Below are 20,394 nucleotides of genomic sequence, written 5' to 3' on the forward strand. Positions count from 1 at the left end.
GTTAATGGTAAAATGATATAATCTAGATTTATGTAGCAGAAACTGAGCTTATAGTGGGAAAAAATCCACATAAATAAATAATTACTTGTGGAATATTTAATTTCTTAAAGAAATGTTCTGCAAAACTCAATAAATGTGAGTGCAAGCCACTATTTTATAGAGAATCCTAATAATAAAAGCCTAATATGCTAAGTGTCTGATCGTCCAGCCGGCCTTTCAACCAATTAAACCATAATATGCTAATGATATGCTATGACATGCACTGACCACCAGGGGGCAGACAGTCGACCAGTCGCTATGATGGGCACTGACGGCCAAGGGGCAGATTCTCCCACCAGTAGGTTAGCTTGCTGCTGGGGTCCGGCAGATCTGTAATTAGCGAAACCGGCGGGACATGCCCTGGAGCCCTCCCGCGGTCCCTCCCAAGCTGGCCAACCTCCCACACCCCTACCTGGCCCCGATAGTGCACCAGTGGGGTCCCTCGGCCTGGCTGGCACCTTTCGCAATCCAGGCTGAGGGAACTCCCCGCACCCCCTGACTGAATGCAAGAATTTCATGCACCGGGCCTCTAGTAATTAATAAATAAATAAGGAATAGAAACTGTCAATGTTATACATAAAAAGTTAATAATAGAAGTACAATTTTCTGACTACAAAATGATATTATGGATATAACACCAGTTTCTCTCTGCAAACTTCCTCCCCCCAAAAAGTTTAAAGTTGCTAAGGATCTCTGTTTTATGATGATAAGCATCTAGATGAGAATTGAAATTTTCAGTTGAAATTCCAAACATTTACAAATATTTGGATGTCTTTTGTTGAGTATATCAAACCCCTAATTTTTAAATTTATCTTAAAGATTTTAATTTTCACATGAGTATTGTTCTAAAACATCTCTTTAATTTGTTCAAAAGTTAATCACTTAAGTGTCCTTTTAAAAAAACAAAAGCCCCAGATCTTATTTAGCCTCAATCTTAATCAGATTTCCTTGGGGGCCCAGGTTCTTAACGGGTATGACCAGGGCCATGTTCTTCAAGGATATATTTGGTTTGGAGGTGAGTGGGTTTTTCCACCTATAAATTTACCTACTGCCTGAGACAGATACATTTCTAGAAGTAGGTAGTCCCTCTTTCCCAAAGTCTTCTAACCCAACTTTAACAACAGTACACTAAAAATCAATTGTGCACTAGAAAATTATCTTATGCAAGGAAAAAAAAATACTATTACTTCCGAGTTAACTTCAATCCTATATTTTTATTATTAGGCATACAGCATGATGGCTTTAATCAAAGGAAAATTAGATTGTTAGACATAATTATTGATTGTCAGAAATGCACGTTCAGTGCATGCAAGCATAAAACATTTTCAACTTTTAACAGTATGAAAACGATTTTAAATAATAGTTTTTTTAAGTCATTAAATAAAGAATTTTAGGCTTTGGTTATTTATGTGATTAATTGTATCTTTAAAAAGATATAAATAAAGCCTAGATTAAAAACAAACAAACAAACAAAAGAAAAACACATGAAAGATGTCTGAGAACTGCAGAAGAAATGAAATATTTAAAGGTAGGGAAAATTAATCATCAGTCTACACAACAATATCAGCTCAAATTAATTGAGTGCTAATTTTATACCAAGAACTGTTCTAGATGTTTTATGTGAATTAATCAATATACTTTTCAAAGCAACATTTTGACATTATTATTATTTTTCTCATATTAGTAATGAAATACATGGTTATGTTAAGACAATGTATGTCAGGAGATTTTGTATCCAATTGTGATCTTTCTTTTATTTTCCTTTTTTTTTTGGGGGGGGGGTCAGGCATAATACTGAATTGCTTTATTGATAAAATGAGATTCTATAACAAAGATACTTGAATTTATCTTTTTCAGTCCTAAAAAAAATTACGAATTTTAAGTTTTCTACCTACAGATCAATAAAACATAAAGATATCTGATTTAAGCATTTTCTTCTGCTGATTCAAACTTCATGGACTGTGCCTTAGTTTTTTGTTTAACCACTAACACAATAATAGTGATAATACCATTCTCAGAAGGTTGATTGGAAAAGGTCATGAGTTATTATAATAATTTAATGCGGGTAAACATTTAGGAAAGTGCCTAGTCTATAGTAAACACTCAGTAAATTCAGCCTGAAATTGTTTTTTATTAACTAAATATTATAATTTAGTCAAAGTTCCCACAAACTGATCTCACAATATTTTATTTTTTAAAAAATATATTTTATTGATTTTTTTACAGAGAGGAAGGGAGAGGGATAGAGAGTTAGAAACATCAATGATAGAGAAACATCGATCAGCTGCCTCCTGCACATCCCCCACTGGGGATGTGCCCGCAACCGAGGTACATGACCTTGACCGGAATTGAACCTGGGACCCTTGAGTCCGCAGGCTGATGCTCTATCCACTGAGCCAAACCGGTCAGGTCTTTCACAATATTTTAATGTTGCTTTTCCCCCACTACTATTAGTATCTGCCTTTCCCAGCCTTTCCCAGTGGACCTCTCATAAAAATTCAGTCTTGCCTAATTTTTATTTGACTTTTGCAAGATTAGTAAGTAGTATATATTAATGCTACAGACTCCCATTTGACAAAGCTAGACAACTAAAACACATGTAGCTACCTTATCAAGAATGAATTTGGTAGCCAATACAATTCAATTTTCAAACTTTCAAATTTCAATTTTCTCAAAAAAAGTAATCTTCTAACATTGTTCATTGTATACTTTCAAAAAAGTTATCAAAATTATATATATTCTCACATATTTGTAAATTAGGAACTAAAAAACTTTCATTTCAAGTTTATAGTATGAAAGAGTATAATTGCCTAAATTATGTAAATATTGCCATTTAAAACTAAAACTGTTAAGTCACTCCTGTAAATATATGCACTCTTTTATATTAACATAGGTTCTAAATATATTTTTAGTATGACATTGAATCTACAGATTTGACTGATTCCATTTGCAAAACAATCTCTATCTTATAAATTAAATGGCAAGACATTTCTCTTCGATAATCTGCTACATCAGACTAAGATTTTATCAAGAAAAATATGACTTCAGATTTCACTACAAATAAATTTCTGAGATAATCATTTGACTTCTGAATTTAATTCTAAGATGAATGGATGAATGGCCAGTTCAATAAAGGTATAGAGCCTTATCATGGATTTATGTCTGGATGAAAATAGGCAATGCTTTTGTCAATACTTCTTATCACTGTTTTGCTTTGATCGCATGAATATCTCCTCAGTAACGATGCATTTTCAACACTAACAGGAGAGAGGCAGTGTGGCGATATAGGTAAATGAAAAATTCCATATTCCTTAAGTTCCACTCTACAAAATATTTAAATTCAGAAAACATCACTAGTAAGAATACACCATTTCTAAAGCCATGTTTCAAGTTACTAAGATTCACAAAGATATGAAACTCTATATATGGTTTGTCCCACTTTGTCTGTCACAAACACTGCTGATAGCAATACTTTGTGTTGACCCTAGAGACTTTGACATCTTGCTGATACCAACATAGTAATATTTAAAATTAATGAGAGGCATAGATGGACAGTTTTGAAATGAAGTGTTACTAAGAAAAACAGGCCAGTTGCTCCTCAAATTTTCTTTTCAGGCAGATAAACTTTAAGGAAGTTGTATGTATGTTCGAGATTTGAAATTTGATTCTCTTAAAATCATTCATTCCCATGTACCTATTGTAAAACCTTTGTGAGCCATAGAGGTTGCATATCTCAGCTTGAAGACCACTATTTTAAACCATAGGTCCCTACTGGTGTACAGAGGAGCCAGGCAGGTAATGTAACTGCATTATGTCTTCATAGACGTAATAACTATATTAAGCAGAGAAAATAGGGACCTGGTTAAATGTAAGAGACTCTTATAACACAATAATGCAGATTGTTTGCCATTCAGGAATATGAAGCTAATTTTGCAATACAGTTTTCAAAGGTAGAATTTCAGGCGTTTATTTTCTACTCTTAAATATTCTAATTTCTAAATGTTGAGAGTTCATTCAATATTTGCTAAAAACACTGAATAGGTTAAATGAAACATATTTTCAGGCAAAATCTCACTGTTATCTATTTGTCTGCCTTTTTCCTTTCTCTTCATGTTCTCTACCATGTCCTTGAGTTTATACTTTGATTTTTTTAATTAACATTCCAGTACATTGCTGAGATTAGAGACTGGTCTTGGTACTAGCACATGAGCACCTAGTTTATTCTTGACATTGCTCTGTGATGTTGGAGTAGCTTGTACCTTTTTCTTCACCTTGGCTGGAGTATACACATGAGTGGACAGATCACGTGGGATAATGTGTTTTTAAGTATTGTCTTAAAGGTAACATTCTGTGTCAGATCCTCTTCTACTTTCTACAGCATTTTATTTTGGAACATTTGTTTCTCTTTAATGCCACACAGAGGCTTCCAAAACAATGTCTGACCTTGATTTGCCTTTGCAAATGCTATGCATTCAAGCATCCTGTGGCTCGCAAATAGCCCAGCCTCTACAAGCACATTAGTTTACTTGGTACATTCCATCAGCACCCTTTCTCCTTTTCTGTCCAGCTTTCTCTGTTACCGTGGACACCACAATCTATCTTCTAAGTCAGCAGCCATTTAAGGACAACAATTTCTTCATATTTCTCTTCCCTATGTCTGATGCCTGTGTTCTGCTTATTGCCTACTGTTCACTTTGTCATTTTCCATTTTTGTAGTGGACTCTCCCTTGAAATTCTTCTTGCATTCTTACTACTTGTCAACATTGTACTCATTTCGCAGTACTTAGTTCCAGCTTTATTCACTCCACTTACTCTAGGAATGTCTCGCTTTCCTTTTTTTCCCCTCTTTTCTTGAGTATTTCAACCTAATGCAAGCTTTTTCTTTTGTGCAAACCTATAACATCATTAAGTTCCAACTACAAAATGAGTTACACTGTCTTGAGTGATTATTATGATTACATTTTAAACCTCTCAGAAGCTGGTTATGTAATTTGACTCAAACAAATTGCTTTAGAAGTTATTAATGACAGGCTTAAAATAAGTAATCAATGAATGCCTCCTGGAATCACAAATACATGTTAAAGGAGTAAACATGATATCTTTAGTATAGTTAAAACTCAATGTCTATTTTATAAAACTAGTTCAATGCACAATTCTTGTGAAAACAATTAGAATTTAATTCTTAATTAATAGATGTTGTTACTTTTCTGTTTTTTTGTAGTGTTTTCTTCCTACTTTTCATTGAATTTTGCTATATTTTCTTTTTCAATCACAACATTTGATACTTGAATTCAAATCTTAAATGTCATTCAGCAACTTAGGAGAAATGAAAAAAAAGCAAACATTACTCAAGGGAGAGAAGAACTATGAAGTGGTAAAAAGAAATAGCCATCTTTAAATCTCTAATATTTACCAATTCTATACAAGCTCTTTTCAGAAAAGAAGCTTTTACAAAAAGTGTGCATTAGAAAAGTAAATTTTGGTTCCTTCAGTGCTAGGTAGCGATAAATGTTGGTATCTTTTGGAACAAATTTAATCTAATCTATATTCTTTTATATACTTCTTCCTTCATTTTGACCATCAACTATCTTTCTGAGCTCTCACTATCTTGTTAATCTCACTCTTATAATATCACTGACATTTTTCTGATTTTGCACTTTTCTCATTGAAAAGATTCAGGACAAAGTCAATGCATGTTGAGGAAACAGTGCCCACTGATACTATCTTTAAATTTGTTTTATATTTAATTTATATTTACAAACAAATCCATTGCTTAGTCCAACTTTAGTGTCTACTCAACTTCAGAGCCAGAGAGAGCCCTCTAAGGTAAAACCCAAACATTAATCTACTTGTATATTTGTTCTACAAATAAATGCATGATTATGTAGAGTAATTATCAAATTTGTAGAAAACTATTTTAATGCATAAAATATTGTGAAGAAATTAATTAGAACTGGAACTTCTTTTAGCTGCAGTGCAAGAAGATGGCTTGGGATTTTCCTTTGCCTCTACATGGTCTATTCAGGAGTACAATAAACTAGTGAGTTATAATTAGTACATTAGTATTTCTATCCTGTATGGACTCTTCTATGAATGGCAGAATCAGTATCTTGGTTCTACTACCTGACTTCAGTGTTCCCAACAGAGTTCATTTCTCAATATGTAATTTACTGACTGTTAGGTGAATACAGAATTCACTCTGAAATTGAATTCACTGTAATTCTCAAAAAGTTTTGAGCTCGCATTGTCTTCCACTCAGATTATTTCCTCCAGTATACTTGCTCTTGATATTGTGATCTGTTCATGACTGAACAGTTGATTTCTGGGTGATAACATTTTTCTTTTTCTTTAATGAATCAGTTTTTTTGTTGCAGAAAAGTATTTCCCATGTGAAAGCTTACACAAGCATATTCTGCATCTGTACATCAATGGCTTCTCTGGTTTAAATTGAAAGCACAGATTTTTGGAAAATGAAATCCAAGCTTATGCCATAAAGAAGTTGAATAGCTGGACCATAATGGATCAGTAATGAGTCATTAGTGACTAAGGTGAGGGGAAAATTGCTGTAAAGTAATAAATGGCTTTTCAGCACATGCAACATTCGGCAAGAACCAAAGGCCGATGGAAATCCAGGTGCCAAGGCTTCCTGTGAGTTTACAAACTATTCAGAAGAACACAAACAATTTATACCTTACAGTAGAGAATAAAACTGAATGCTTAAAGCCCCAGTCCTCATTAAGCCTAAGCCACTTAGGTGGCAGAACAGTATAAACAGTTGAGAAAATTGTGTAGCATACTGATTACTCGCAGCTCTCTCTAAAGTCAGGCATGTCATCATATTCACAAACAGTTGCTGGCAGGGCTCCTTGTTTCTTTGAAAACTGGTTCTCTTTTCTGAAAGGTAATCAGAGACCTTACATTCTCTGACAGAGCCATGTATATCTTGTTCTGAGAGGCACTTAGTATGTGTAAGAAGTATTCGTTAAAAGCAAGAAGATTTTAAAAACTACTTTATAACCATTACAGCAAGAGTTCTGTTTTGTTAGAAAAGATGTGACCTGTGGAAGTGGAACAGGATTCTGGAGGATCTTGCTGGGCCAGGAGTTACCTTTTATTTTCTGGACAGAAAACAGGTCTGAGGGATCCAAGAGAAGGGGATAAGGAGACAGCTTGGGAAGCGGAGGGAGTGGCTCGCAGGACCCAGGGCAACTATTTATTATCCATGAAGTTTTCCAGTATTATGATCACCAGTATTGGCCTGAGAGCACAGTGGCTGAGTATCAGCCCTTCAGCAAGCCTAACAATTTGCCCAACAGAGGGATTGTTAGTGCTGATGTTACCACATGACACTATCACCAGGTGTCCTCAATGAAGCTGACACCTTTTATTTCCAGTAGACATGTCTTGTTCTCTTCACAGATTCAAACATAAAGGCTCAGTCCAGTTATGTGACCATTTACAGAGCTAGGAAATGGCAAGGCAGGACCTTAGCACATACAGTGTTTTGCCATACGCAGTGCTTTTTACACTATGCCTGCCGAGAAGAACGGCCCCCCTAACAGCACCTTGTGAAAGGGCTCAAGTTCAAGTACAACCTTGGGAAGGAGTGGAGGTCTACTCAGAATAGGGAGAGAGAAGGGCAAGAGTATATCCTTGTAAACCCTTGTGACACTTTGTTCTTTATAATTCTAAAAAAATAAAACTTTCCAATAAAATACTTTGTATGAAATACATTTAAGTAACGCTTAGCTATGGCAGGTTGTTCAGGAGAAATAGGTGCTCTGGACAGAGGGGTTCCCTAGTGAATGACAGTGAGTCTTCACGGAGTTCACTAGGGAGTTCTGTGAGGTCAGCTCCAGAGCCAGCCTGCTGCAGTGTGTCCTAACTACACCCTCCCCTAGGCATGGTGCATTGGGCATGCCACTTAATCTCTCTGAGTCTCAGTTCCCTCGTCTGTACTATAGGGATATTTTTCTTAATTCAACTGCTGTGAAAATTTTGTGAGATGAATTATATTTGGAGCTTAGCACAATGTGTGGCCAAAAAAATAAGCACTGAAAAATGTTAGCCCTTACTATTGCTATTTTTACATAAAGGAAAGCAAAAGAGAAAAGTCTTATCTTCAGAACCTTAGCAGCTGCTATAGAACTTTTTGTAGAGTGAATATTTGACAAATATTTATTGAATAAATGACCAATGAGTAATATTATGAAAGTAATTTCTTTCTTGACTTTTTGTTGTTTTTAATGTGAGTTCCTACTCACACAAATTATCCATTAGAATTAGGGTCACATAGATTTTCCCCCCTGTAGATTAATAGAAGTTCTAGAGTATTTTGCATGGTAGCCTGAAGGATAATAGCTTTCAAAATCATGGCAGGTAGCATCTATATATATAAAAGGTTAATATGCTAAGTGTCTGACCATCAGACTGGTCGTTATGATGCACAATGACCACCAGGGGGCAGACGCTCAATGCAGGAACTGCTGTGGTGTGCACTGTCCATTTACAGAGAAATGGCACCATGGACCTGGTGCCCTCAAAGCAACACTTGGCTTATCCCAATTGGGACACAGCCTGTGACCACCCAGAGTGACACCCCACCAAATCACAACCGATGGTGCCGAGACCTCATGGAGAAAAATGTGGCCCACAGCTCAGCTCAGCCCAGCCCAGAAACGGTGGCTGTGGGCACCAGATAATGATGTCATGTAGCAATTCCTGGCTTTCTCTCCCTAGCAACTAGCTTCCTTGGAGTTTCTTCAGCCCAGGAACATGACTTGCTTTATAGCCAGGTGGAAACATTTTACACTTTAAACAAATGTCTGTGAAGCGTTTTCCCATGCCTCATCTCATTTGATCCTCACAGAAGTCCTGGAGAAAGTAGATAGGAGACTCAGTGGAATCCTATTTTCTTTACATTAGCCAGAAAACAGAGATTTAGAAAGCTTAGAAACTTGACCCGACTGAAAAGAAGTAAGAAATGGTGAACCTTGAAAATGACTTCAGGTTTTCTCACTGTCCAGAATATAGTCAAACACTGCTGCAGTTAAATATTTTACCCTTTGTTCTCCTTGCGTGATCTACAATAATAATCTGCTTCATGTTGACATTTACTGCTGTGTTGCTGACAATTACCTGAAAGAGAAGTTGGGGTGCTTCCCTGGGCTGGAAAAAGTTTAGCTAAATCAGAAAGCAGGTCTAATTAAGCAAGTTTATTATATCCTATCTAAAAATAGACAAAAATGGTAATTGACCATACCTTCGCTACACCTCCCCATTGGCTAATTAGCACAATATGCAAATTAACTGCCAACAAAGATGGCAGCTAATTTACATATTGCAGGCAGGGTGGGACAGCACAAGCCGCCATCCAGGCTCCCATGTGTGACCCCAGAAGCTGCCTGCCTACCTCTCGGGATCAGATCCGATCCTGGGCCCCAGGCCGGCCCCAGAAGCCCCAGAAGCCACTTGATATGGCAGTAACTCTATCAGTAAGCACTCTGAAAGTCAGTGGAATAAATGCACCAATTAAAAGACAGATTATGAGGGTGAATCAAAAACAAAACCCACTTTAAATATAAAGACACATATAGATTAAAAGTAAATGAGTTAAGCTGCAGACTGTTTTGCTCAGTGGATAGAGCATTAGCCCGTGGACTGAAGGGTCCCAGGTTCGATTCCCGTCAAGGGCATGTACCTCAGTTGCTGGCTTGATCCCCAGCCCCTATCAGAGCATGTGCAGGAGGCAACCAGTCAATGTGTCTCTCCCTTTCCCTTCACTCTCTCTAAAATTCAATGGAAAAATATCTTTGGGTGAAGATTAACAAAAACAAAGTAAATGGATTAAGTAACATTAAAGAGATTATAAGAAAAATATATTCCAAATTTTGTTAGTTGTATAATGGTTATGTTTAAATTATTAACACCTAAGAAATTGGGTGAAGGGTACATATAATATGCTGTAGTATTTTATAGTTTTTTTTACATGTATGAGATTATTTCACATTAAAATATTAAAAAATTAAAAATTAATAAAATATTAATTGAAATGTGTATGCATTACATGAAAAATCTCCTAATTGCTTCTAGCATAATTAAATTGTGCTAAAATTTACAAGGCTTCAATTAAAAAATATCTTAATTCTAAATGATATAATAGAAAATATATAATAGTGCAGTTATAAGCACTTATCTGAAAATAAAAATTTAAAGAAATGAATTTAAAGAAGGGATTAGCCAAAGAAAATATATGCACAACCCATGGACACAGACAACAGTATAGTGATGGCCACAGAGAAGTGGGGGGCAAGAGCTGGGTAGAGGAGGCAAAAAGGGGAAAATAGGGACATCCTATATAATAATAATAAAAGTCTAATATGCACATTGACTGAACGGCAGAATGTCCGGTTGCTATTATGCGCACTGGCCACCAGGGGGCAGATTCTCAATGCAGGAGCTGCCCCCTGGTGGTCAGTGCTCTTCCATATGGAGAGTGACACTCAACCAGAAGCTGGCTCATGGCTGGCCAGCGCAGTGGTGGTGGCAGGAGCCTCTCCCACCTCCGTGGCAGCACTAAGAATGTCTAATCCCTTGGGGGCCTAAGCCTTTAGTCAGACATCCCCCGAGGGCTCCCTGGCTGCCAGAAGGATGTCTGACTGCAAGCTTAGGCCCGATTCCCCAGGGAGTGGGCCTAAGTTGACAGGTGGACATCCCCCAAAGGGTCCTGGACTGTGAATGGGTGCAGGCCGGGCTGAGGGACCCCCAACCTGAGTGCACAAATTTTTGTGCACCGGACCTCTAGTATATCTATCTATCTATCTATCTATCTATCTATCTATCTATCTATTATCTATCTATCTATCTATCTATCTATCTATCTATCTATCTATCTATCTAGTGTGTGTCCCAAAATTCATGCAATAAGTAATTTTGATAGAAAAAACAGGTTTATAATTAAAAAATTGTAATTTTTTTATTGATTCATAAAGTATTCAGTATAGGGTTATGCATGGAATAGGATATTGGGTAAATGGCTTCCATGGTTTTGCTGGCACATATGCAAAGCCGTAGTCTTCATTGGTCTTCATTGTCCCTGCTCCTGGACCATAATTGGTTCTTGGTAATGCTTATCAAATTGAAGGGATTGAAATCAAAGGGCAACAGATATTAGAATCTGATTCAATAAACCAAGTAAAATTAGGCTTTTATTTTTTGTTGTTATTGTTAATGTTCACTCAAAATTCAAATCTTTCATGAATTTTGTGACACCCTATATAAAAGGCTAAGTTGACTTACGCATGTGCAATACATATAAAGCTCTCGCTGGTGCCAATTGCATCCGTGTGTTTCAATTTGTCATTTTTGACCATGAATTTGGTTGACACTTCAATTATAGAGAAAGGGTGAATAGCAATATTAAAATATTTCTTCTAATTAATTTCCTTTCAATGTGCACGAATTTGTGCTCTGGGCCACTAGTATGATAATAATTTTATAAATGATAAATTCTAAATTTACTTCACTTTATATAGGTGTATCTATAAAGCATATACATCAAACAATGTAGTATAACATGATATGTAGCATGACAGTGTAAATAAGCTAAAGTTTAATTAAATTGTAGCATGCAGTAACATTCAGTGTTTGTTATATGTTATCCAAATCAACAAGAGCATAGGATAGCATGAAGTATCAGACATGATGTCAACCCTTAAGGGTACCACATAAAACAGTTTTATTCATTGTTTGGCCGGCATGGTTCAGTGGTTGCTTATCAATCTATGAACCAGGAGGTTATGGTTTGATTCTGCATTCTTTCAATTAATCTACCACCATTTACTAGGCGCTTGTAAGTGGCATGCACACTCTAGTCATTAAGGGTACAGTAATAAAAAAACAATATTTTTGCTTTCAAGGTACTTCCCGTGCTGTGGAGGATATAAACATGTAAATAGTTAAAATTAAATGTGTTGAGAGAGAGAAACACATGAAGCAGAATGTGATAGATCATTAGGACAAATTGAATGTAACTGGTAAAGAGTTTGTAGGAGTTCAAAGACTTGACAGTTAAGGTCCTAAAAGATGTTTCTGAGGTCTAACTAATACATTACAGTAAACGATATCAAGACAATTTCAGGTCACCTGGAAGCAGTAATCTCCCTGGAAGAAATAGATCTAAAGCAGATCTTAAAGAACGGTATTCCCTGTTGAATTAGAAGGAAAGGAATAGACCATCTGATACCTTAATCCAGTTGTTTTATGTTCAACTATTATGACTATCCACCTGCAAAGTGAGCTCTGCATATTCTCTAATTTGTACTATGAGTCATAGAATCTTGGTGGCAAGAGTCTTCAATGTTATTTACATAAACTTTTAATTATTCACTGTCTAGAAGGCATCCTTGGAATATAGTCCTTAATATGGTCTTCCTCCCTCTATCTGAACATTCCCAGTGACAGGATTACTTTCAGCCTATTGTATACTTATATTTTAAAAGTGTCTCTTTTCTAGGACCAGTTATTTCTCCTAGTTTTATCCATTTCATACACTTTTTAATAGACAGTTCTTCAAAAGTTTTATATACTACTATTATATTCAAAATACCAAGCATCCACAATTCCTTTAACTATATCCATATAGTACAGTTTCTAAATGTTTGACCATTTGGCAAAGATAAATATTTTTCTTAGTGACAAGAATAGATTTGAGACTCTTAATAAGACCTTGGAGTATCTGGCTACCTTTGCTGATGGATCTTTTTATTATAAAGTGCCTGAAGTGCCCTTTGTCCCCAGCTTTTTCCATTATTTCCACAATTTTTTATATTATTTGTCGTAATTACTCATTTTCTGTTATAATTTCTTGGTTGTTTTAGGTTAATTGTCAGTCTTTTCTAATTGTGGGTTATAGTGATATCATATTTTTATCTTAGTTGGTTTATTAGAAAGAAAGGAGCTTAAACTCAGCTGTGCCCATATTACCTCTCAGGGCCTCTATTTCTTCTTTAAATTAAGGAGTCTTGATTGAATAAATTCTCAAGTTGACCTTAGCTCTAAATTTTTTTTTCCATGTGTCTACCATTCTATCGGGACAACCGGGGACATCTGAGGTAACTATTCTTACTGCTGACTATACAATATCAATATTATATAGCAACAATAAGGACAAAACAACAACAATAAAGATAATTTCTAGTTGTAGAGGGTTATTTTGATCTTTGTTCCTGGCTGTATTTTAGTAGCGTGTGTATAATTTATAGCAGAGAGAAAGCAGTAGGGGGAGGAGCAAGGCCAACATGACCTTGGGATGAGGAGCACAGCAATTGTTCTTCTCACATGAAAGAGAAAAATAAGGACCAATAAACACCACTTCTTAGAGTAATCGACACCACAGAAAGAAAGGACAAGCATTGGTAAATAATGGGGCAGTGCTACTATCTCTTGCCATTCTTTATTCTGTTCATGACACGAATGTAGCCTCATAAATTACTTTCTAAAGCTGAAAATGTTTTTCTTTGAAAAGAGATTCATCATCTATGATTCTGAGTCCCTTACAGAAATGAATGGAATCAATTGCATATCCTATAATAATGCTGAATAAAAATTACCTTTGGAGACCATAACCTGTTCCAAATAGCATAATAATTGAAATGCTACCCTGCTACATGACAATTGTGAGACTCTTACTTCCCTTCTATTCCACAAATCTCTCAGCGATACAATGAATAAATAACCCAAATACCCTGCAGCTTCATCTCCTTTTCCCTGAGCAGAGCTAGTTATCTCAGCAGTGAAAAGGCTGTGATGTTATCTGGTAACATATACAATCATTAATTACATATTTCATATAATAATTATATACAATATTATAAATATATAAAATATTGTAAATGCAAGTATAAACTGCATACATAAATAATGCATATATATGTGTGTGTATCTACACACTACAAATATGGGTGTTACTTGGTTTATGTAGTGCTTTTCTGAGTGCTCATTTAATCTTCACAATTCACAATAAGCCTATGGGGTATCATTATCACTATATCATAGATGAGAAGTATGAGGCACTAAAAAGTGGAGTGATTTGACCAAAGTTACACAGAAAAGGGATGAAATGATGAAGGAAGCAGTGTGACTCTAGAACAGTGGTTCCCAACATGGGGCACACACCCCACAGAGGGGCAATTGAATTTTAAGGGGGGCAATTCGAGAATGAGTTATTAACAGTGAATTTTTTGCATTTCTTATGGTTCTAAGGGCCTCATATACAGTACATAAATATATATTGGGACATATTTATGCATTTCAGTTCTCTATTATATGTTTTGAAACTTTATTGCTATTTTTTCATATCACTTCCTATTATTATTTTTTAAACAATTTCTTAGTGATTTTTTCCTCAGTACTTCAACTGTCCTTTTGTTCTTTTATTTTTCTCTTTCATGGATGCCATGTTTTCTGGAAGTTTGTTTAGACCAAGTTAATGGCCTTTTAAGCTTCCTCCACATGAATAGGAGTTCACTTTTTTAATAATAAGAATTATATGTCACAGGGGGGCATCAGAATTTTAGAGATGGTTAGGAGGGGCATGGCCAAAAAAGGTTGGGAACCACTGCTCTAGAGAAATTTCTCTTATGTCATTGCTCATTTCTATTTATCCATATAAACATATTCCATAAATCTACATACTCAGTATCTACCTTCTGTTTGGGATGTATCTTCTATGAAATTAATAAAATTAACCAAATCTAATGTTGGTTTAGTCATGTTGCATAGACTCATTTGGACTTGGATAGTGGAAAGATGTAGAAAATGGTGTGGCTACAACAAATTTCCACCAAAAATTAAAACTTGAAGTTTAAAACTAAAAATTAACCATATCCTTTTTCTTCTCATATACATCATCCCTTTGCTATACTTTAATATGTGTATAATAGGAAGGGATAATTTGTAACCAAGGAGTTTTTCTTTCTAATCTCGGGCATATCAGCAGGGTCTAACAGAATAAAAAATACAATTCATAATTCTCATCACAAATCATATTCAGTCTTATTTCATTTTCCTTAGAAGGAGGTTGAAGGTCTGAGAGGGCAGCAGAAGGAAGGGTCACATCATTCAAAGTCAAGAATAAGGAGAGTGATGAAGGAAAGTGACCTTGCAAGTCTATCCTCAGTTAGTCATCTCAAAGGGAAGTGGCCATCGAGATCTTTGCTGTACTGAGAATACAAGTAAGGGATAGCAAAATTCCAGTGTGTTACTATACCAAAGGACTCAATATTTCATCTTCAATTATTTTATTATCTTAACTTCTTTCTGAGCATCAAAAAAGGAATAAACAACTCTCAAATATCCAGGAGAACCCTTGTATAAGCCAATTCTATGGTATTCTAGTTCAGCAGATAAAAAGGATATAGATCAGAACAATTAAAACTATCATCTTTGTCCTGGCCAACATGGCTCAGTGGATGAGTGCTGACCTGTGAACCAGGAGGTCTCTATTTCATTCCCAGTCAGGGCACATGCTTGTGTTGAGGGAGGGCTCCATCTCCAGTAAAGGGTGTGCACGGGGAAGCCGATCAATGATTCTCTCTCATCATTGATCTCTCTCTCTCTCTCTCTCTCCCTCTCCCTCTCCCTTCCTCTCACAAACCACACACACACACACTCTTTGGAAGTGAGGACCAAGAATGAGATTTTTATTATTTCTCTAGGTGATTACAATGTTCATTGAGAGTGCTTGGTGTAGTCCCACCATGGTTAGATGTTATAACCCTGTTTTAGGAGCTAGGATGCAAAGTCAAGAAACTTGGGTTTTCTAAGGGGAGAAACAGAAGACTTTGAAGGAAATGGTGACCATTTGCCATGTTCATACCTCATGTGGCATTGCAGAATCTCCACCCTGCAGATGTCTTTAATACCATTCCATGTGCTTCTCCTATTCCTTTACTATTGTCCAGCCACTTTCATTCTCAATTTGTTAAATGTACCATACACTTTACTGTCTCAAAAATTTCACACATATTAGTTCCAATGCCTAGAATGTGCTTTTCCTTACTCCTTGCCTGACTAGTGTAATATTTTTGGTCGAATTCTATTATGTCAATTTAGCTAAGAGGGGACCACATTCCCTGGAGTCCTCCTCCCTACATGGTTCCAAATTAGAAGCAACGACAGAGACCTTTAGCAGGAGTTTGAAATGCGAAGATACTTTTTTTCCCCACTTTCACACACAAGTAGTTGATGAAAAGCAAAATGTGTTCAGGTGCTTTTGTGGTTCACACAGGTGTTTTCTTCTCAGCTCATTCACCTTGTTTGCAAGGAGCAGAGTAGGGCCTCTGACTCCTTCAGAAGCAACCAGATCCTCTTGTAGCTCCCTCAAATCCTAAACTAGGTATATGTTTGGCTTCATGAAAAGGGTTCCAGCTTTTCCTGAAAGTAACTTGAATTATTGAAGTTGGCAGCTTGGGGGTAGTGAGAAAGTGATGCAAGTTCCAGTCCATCTTCACCTGTCCAGTGTGTCCTCACTCTCCCCACTTCACACCCATCTTCCCTTCCCAACTTTCAGCACTGCTGACTTCAGCCCCAACATCAGATGCAAAGAAGAAAGCCTTATAAGTATAAGCTTATCAGCTTCCGTGTTATGTAAGCTCAAATCTCTATGAAAGCCTTCATATATCCCAGTTATTCTGTTTCATCAATTAAACACTGACTGATAGATCTAGCTCTTTCCTCCCTTCAGGCTTCGACTTACACATCCCTCCTTGAGGGGTCTTCCCAGACACTGTGATTCAGAATGTGCTTCTCCTCACTCCTCTAGTTATACTTTAGTTCGTCATCTTGTTTTTTTCTAAGCACTTATCATTATCTATACTCATTTTATTAATCTTCCGTGCTCCTTACCTGTCTCCCACATTACTATGTTTACTCTATAAGAGAAGGAGTTATGTCTGTTTGTTTTGTCACTTCATCTCCAATGTCTGTTACGGTGCCTGGCATACAACAAATGTTCATTAAATATATTTTTACGTGTGAATGAATGAAAATGAAAGGATAGATATTTTTTTAAAATTATAGCTCTGAGGGCCATATGAACAAGGGATTAAAAAAGAGATTTGTGTCTGGCTGACCAGATAGGGGACTATTGAAATGAATAAAGGCCTGAAAGAGGGTGAAATGACAAATGAAGATGAACGATCTGAGACATGAATGAAAAAGAAGACTATATCCGACTCCTTTATGGAGAGGATGTTGAAAAAAAAAAGAAGAAAGAGATTCCTCATTCAATCAAAGAAACATAATCACTAGGAGTGATACTCTAAGGAATTTCTTACAGTGGCTTAAGCACACACAATGTGGGAGCTGATTAAGTTTACTAAGGCTTCCATCTTTGCAACTTATGGGCTGAAGTCAGCAATGTGGGAAGTAGGATGGATGTGCAGTGGAGAGTGAGGATACACTGGAACAGGTGGGGATGGTTTGGAACTTGCATCAGTTTCTGATTCTTCATTTCATGTCCACTAGAAGAATGATGATGCTTCAACAGATTAAAGATGAAGAACAGGCTTCAGAGAACAAGATACTGATTTTGAAGTTTTCCATTTAGATGGAAATTTCTGGATATAAGTCAGGATTGGTAACACACGCTAATTTAGATATATCAGACAGTGGTATTATTTAAAGCCATGACAGTAATTAAGAAAATCCAGGCAGATTGTAGAATATAGTTAGGAAGTCCAAGGAATTCTTCAATATTTATGATGTAGAAGGGCAAGTAAAAATATAAAGCTTAAGAGATTGAAAAAGATTTTCGATGCTTTGAGTATAAAGTGAAATTATTTCAGGTCAGCAAACTGCACAAACATTAAGAATAAACAAAAAATCTACACTCCATCATCTGAACCAGCAGCCTCAGAATTTGGCCAACACTATGAGTACTTAACATCCTCTATCTTCTTCTTCTTTTTCTGCCCCCTCAGCCCTCCTGCCAAAATACTCATTGTAATGTTCCAAACTCCACTTAGCACGCTTAAACCTGAGTAGGAAAACTGCATTGTCTGTATCAGTAGTTCTCAAACTGGGGCAATTTTGCTCCAGAGAGTGCATCTGGCAATATTTGGGATATATTTTTTTAAAAATATATTTTATTGATTTTTTACAGAGAGGAAAGGAGAGAGATAGAGAGTTAGAAACATCGATGAGAGAGAAACATTGATCAGCTGCCTCCTGCACACTCCCCACTGGAGATGTGCCTGCAACCAAGGTACATGCCCTTGACCAGAATCGAACCCGGGACCTTTCAGTCCACAGGCCGACGCTCTATCCACTGAGCCAAACCGGTTACGGGAATATTTGGGATATTTTTTACTGCCCCTGGCATCTGGTTGCAGTAGAGGTCAGGGTGCTGCTAAACAACCTACAATGCACAGGGCAGCAGTCCCTGCCCCCAACAAAAGACTGTCCATCCCCAACATGAAAGTATACTAAAATTATACCAACCAAAACGGTTGCATGTAAAGATGAACTGTGTTGTTACACATTTGAATAATTTCTGAGGTTGGTGTTTTTATAATATTTTGAGGACAAGATGTTAAATTATATTTAGTGCTACTTGGATAAAAAATGTTACTTCTTTTTCTCTCTATAGACACCCTTTTACTAAATGTTTTTCTAAATGTATATTGAAAAAAGTGGTTAAATTAAAAATGCATGCAGCAATGGCAGAATGAAAGTATTTCAAACAATTTTACTGGGATAAAGGTGAGCATCTGTGTGTATATGGATAGAGAACCATTCATGGAGGAGTTACTAGAGTTCAGTGCCATGACTCAGTAGTTTAGGCTCTAAAACTTTTTTAATATGTAGAAGAAGTAGTTATTTTTTTCACAGGCTAAAATTAACCAAAACAAGAAAATTGATGCATAAAATCCGACTACCAATATTGACAACAGGGCATGTACCTGTCACATACACAAAGCTTTTCATGTTGGCCTGTCCGCACATTCTTTCTCAATAATTAGGGTTATGTGCAGAGCAAAACTATAGTTTTTGTTTGGTGAATATAAAATATTTAAAAAATTAAATTAATGCTCTGGGCAGATAGGCCATTTTATATTGTGGTAATACATTACACCCTATTGGTAATAATGTACAACATATTATATTCAATTATTGTAATGAGTTATGGAATGCATTAAGCTAGTATGGTCAGACTCTGGCTGGTGTGCCTCAGGTGGTTGGGCATTGTCCCATGCACCAAAAGGTTGCTGGTTCAATTGCTGTACAGGGCACAAACCGGGTTATGGACTCGATCCCTGGTAAGGGGTGTTCAGGAGGCAGCCAATCCATGCTTCACACTCACATCAATGTTTCTCTCTCCCTTTCCTTTCCCTCTCTCTAAAAATAAATTTTAAAAATCTTAAACTAAAACAGCAAAATACAGTATAGTCAGAGTGGTTTTGAATTACAGGAGAAAGAGATCATTGTGTTGTTATCGCCACTTAGAGATGCCTATTACATCCTTTTATCCAGCTTTCTTTCTCTCTATAATATTTATCATCTTATCACAAGCCAAATATACACTGATTTATTTGTTTACTGGATCCATCTATTAAAATATGGGTACCGTGAGGGTAGAAACATTTTCTGTTTTATTTGTCACTACTGTCTAGAGCAATGGATGGCTTACAGTAAGTATCTTTTGAATGATTGAATGAGTGAAGAATTAGTGAAATGATATAGCACATTTTGAGGAGTTGCTTAGTAGCAGGAATTTTTTTAAAAATTATTTTGTTGAGTTTATGTTTTCATTATTTTGCTCAATTACTTATTGTTTTACTCAATATCATATTTTTGTAAGAGTTTGTATTTTAGCATAAGTCAGTTCAGAACTTTTGTACTTTTGATGGAATGGAATAGAAATCTATTCATTACTACAAATTGAAAAAAAAAAGACACAATGTCACATTGAAAAAAATGTCTATAGAAGATTTTGTTAATAGAAAAGAGAAAACACACACACACATATGAGATTTCATTATATATAAAATATTTTGAATAAAACCATAATATATTTGTAGTTCTAATTCAAAGTCTATTTTTGGCAGAGCAGAATAAAATCACCTTAATCTTTACTGAGCCATACATTTTCAGCCAAAGAACAATTATAGTTATTAATATCACCTAGTACATTATAATGTTGACAAGAAATGTTGGTAAAAAATATAATTTAAATTATAGTGGGCAAACACAGAAAAGCCAGCATTATTAAAAATTGCTGAAGCTTCAAAACCTAAGTAGATGACTAAACACCTGGATTAGGGGAAGAATAGCATAATAGTGGGCTAAATAAAG

Source organism: Myotis daubentonii, chromosome 3 (genome assembly GCF_963259705.1).
Source record: "Myotis daubentonii chromosome 3, mMyoDau2.1, whole genome shotgun sequence".
NCBI classification, from domain to species: Eukaryota; Metazoa; Chordata; class Mammalia; order Chiroptera; family Vespertilionidae; genus Myotis; species Myotis daubentonii.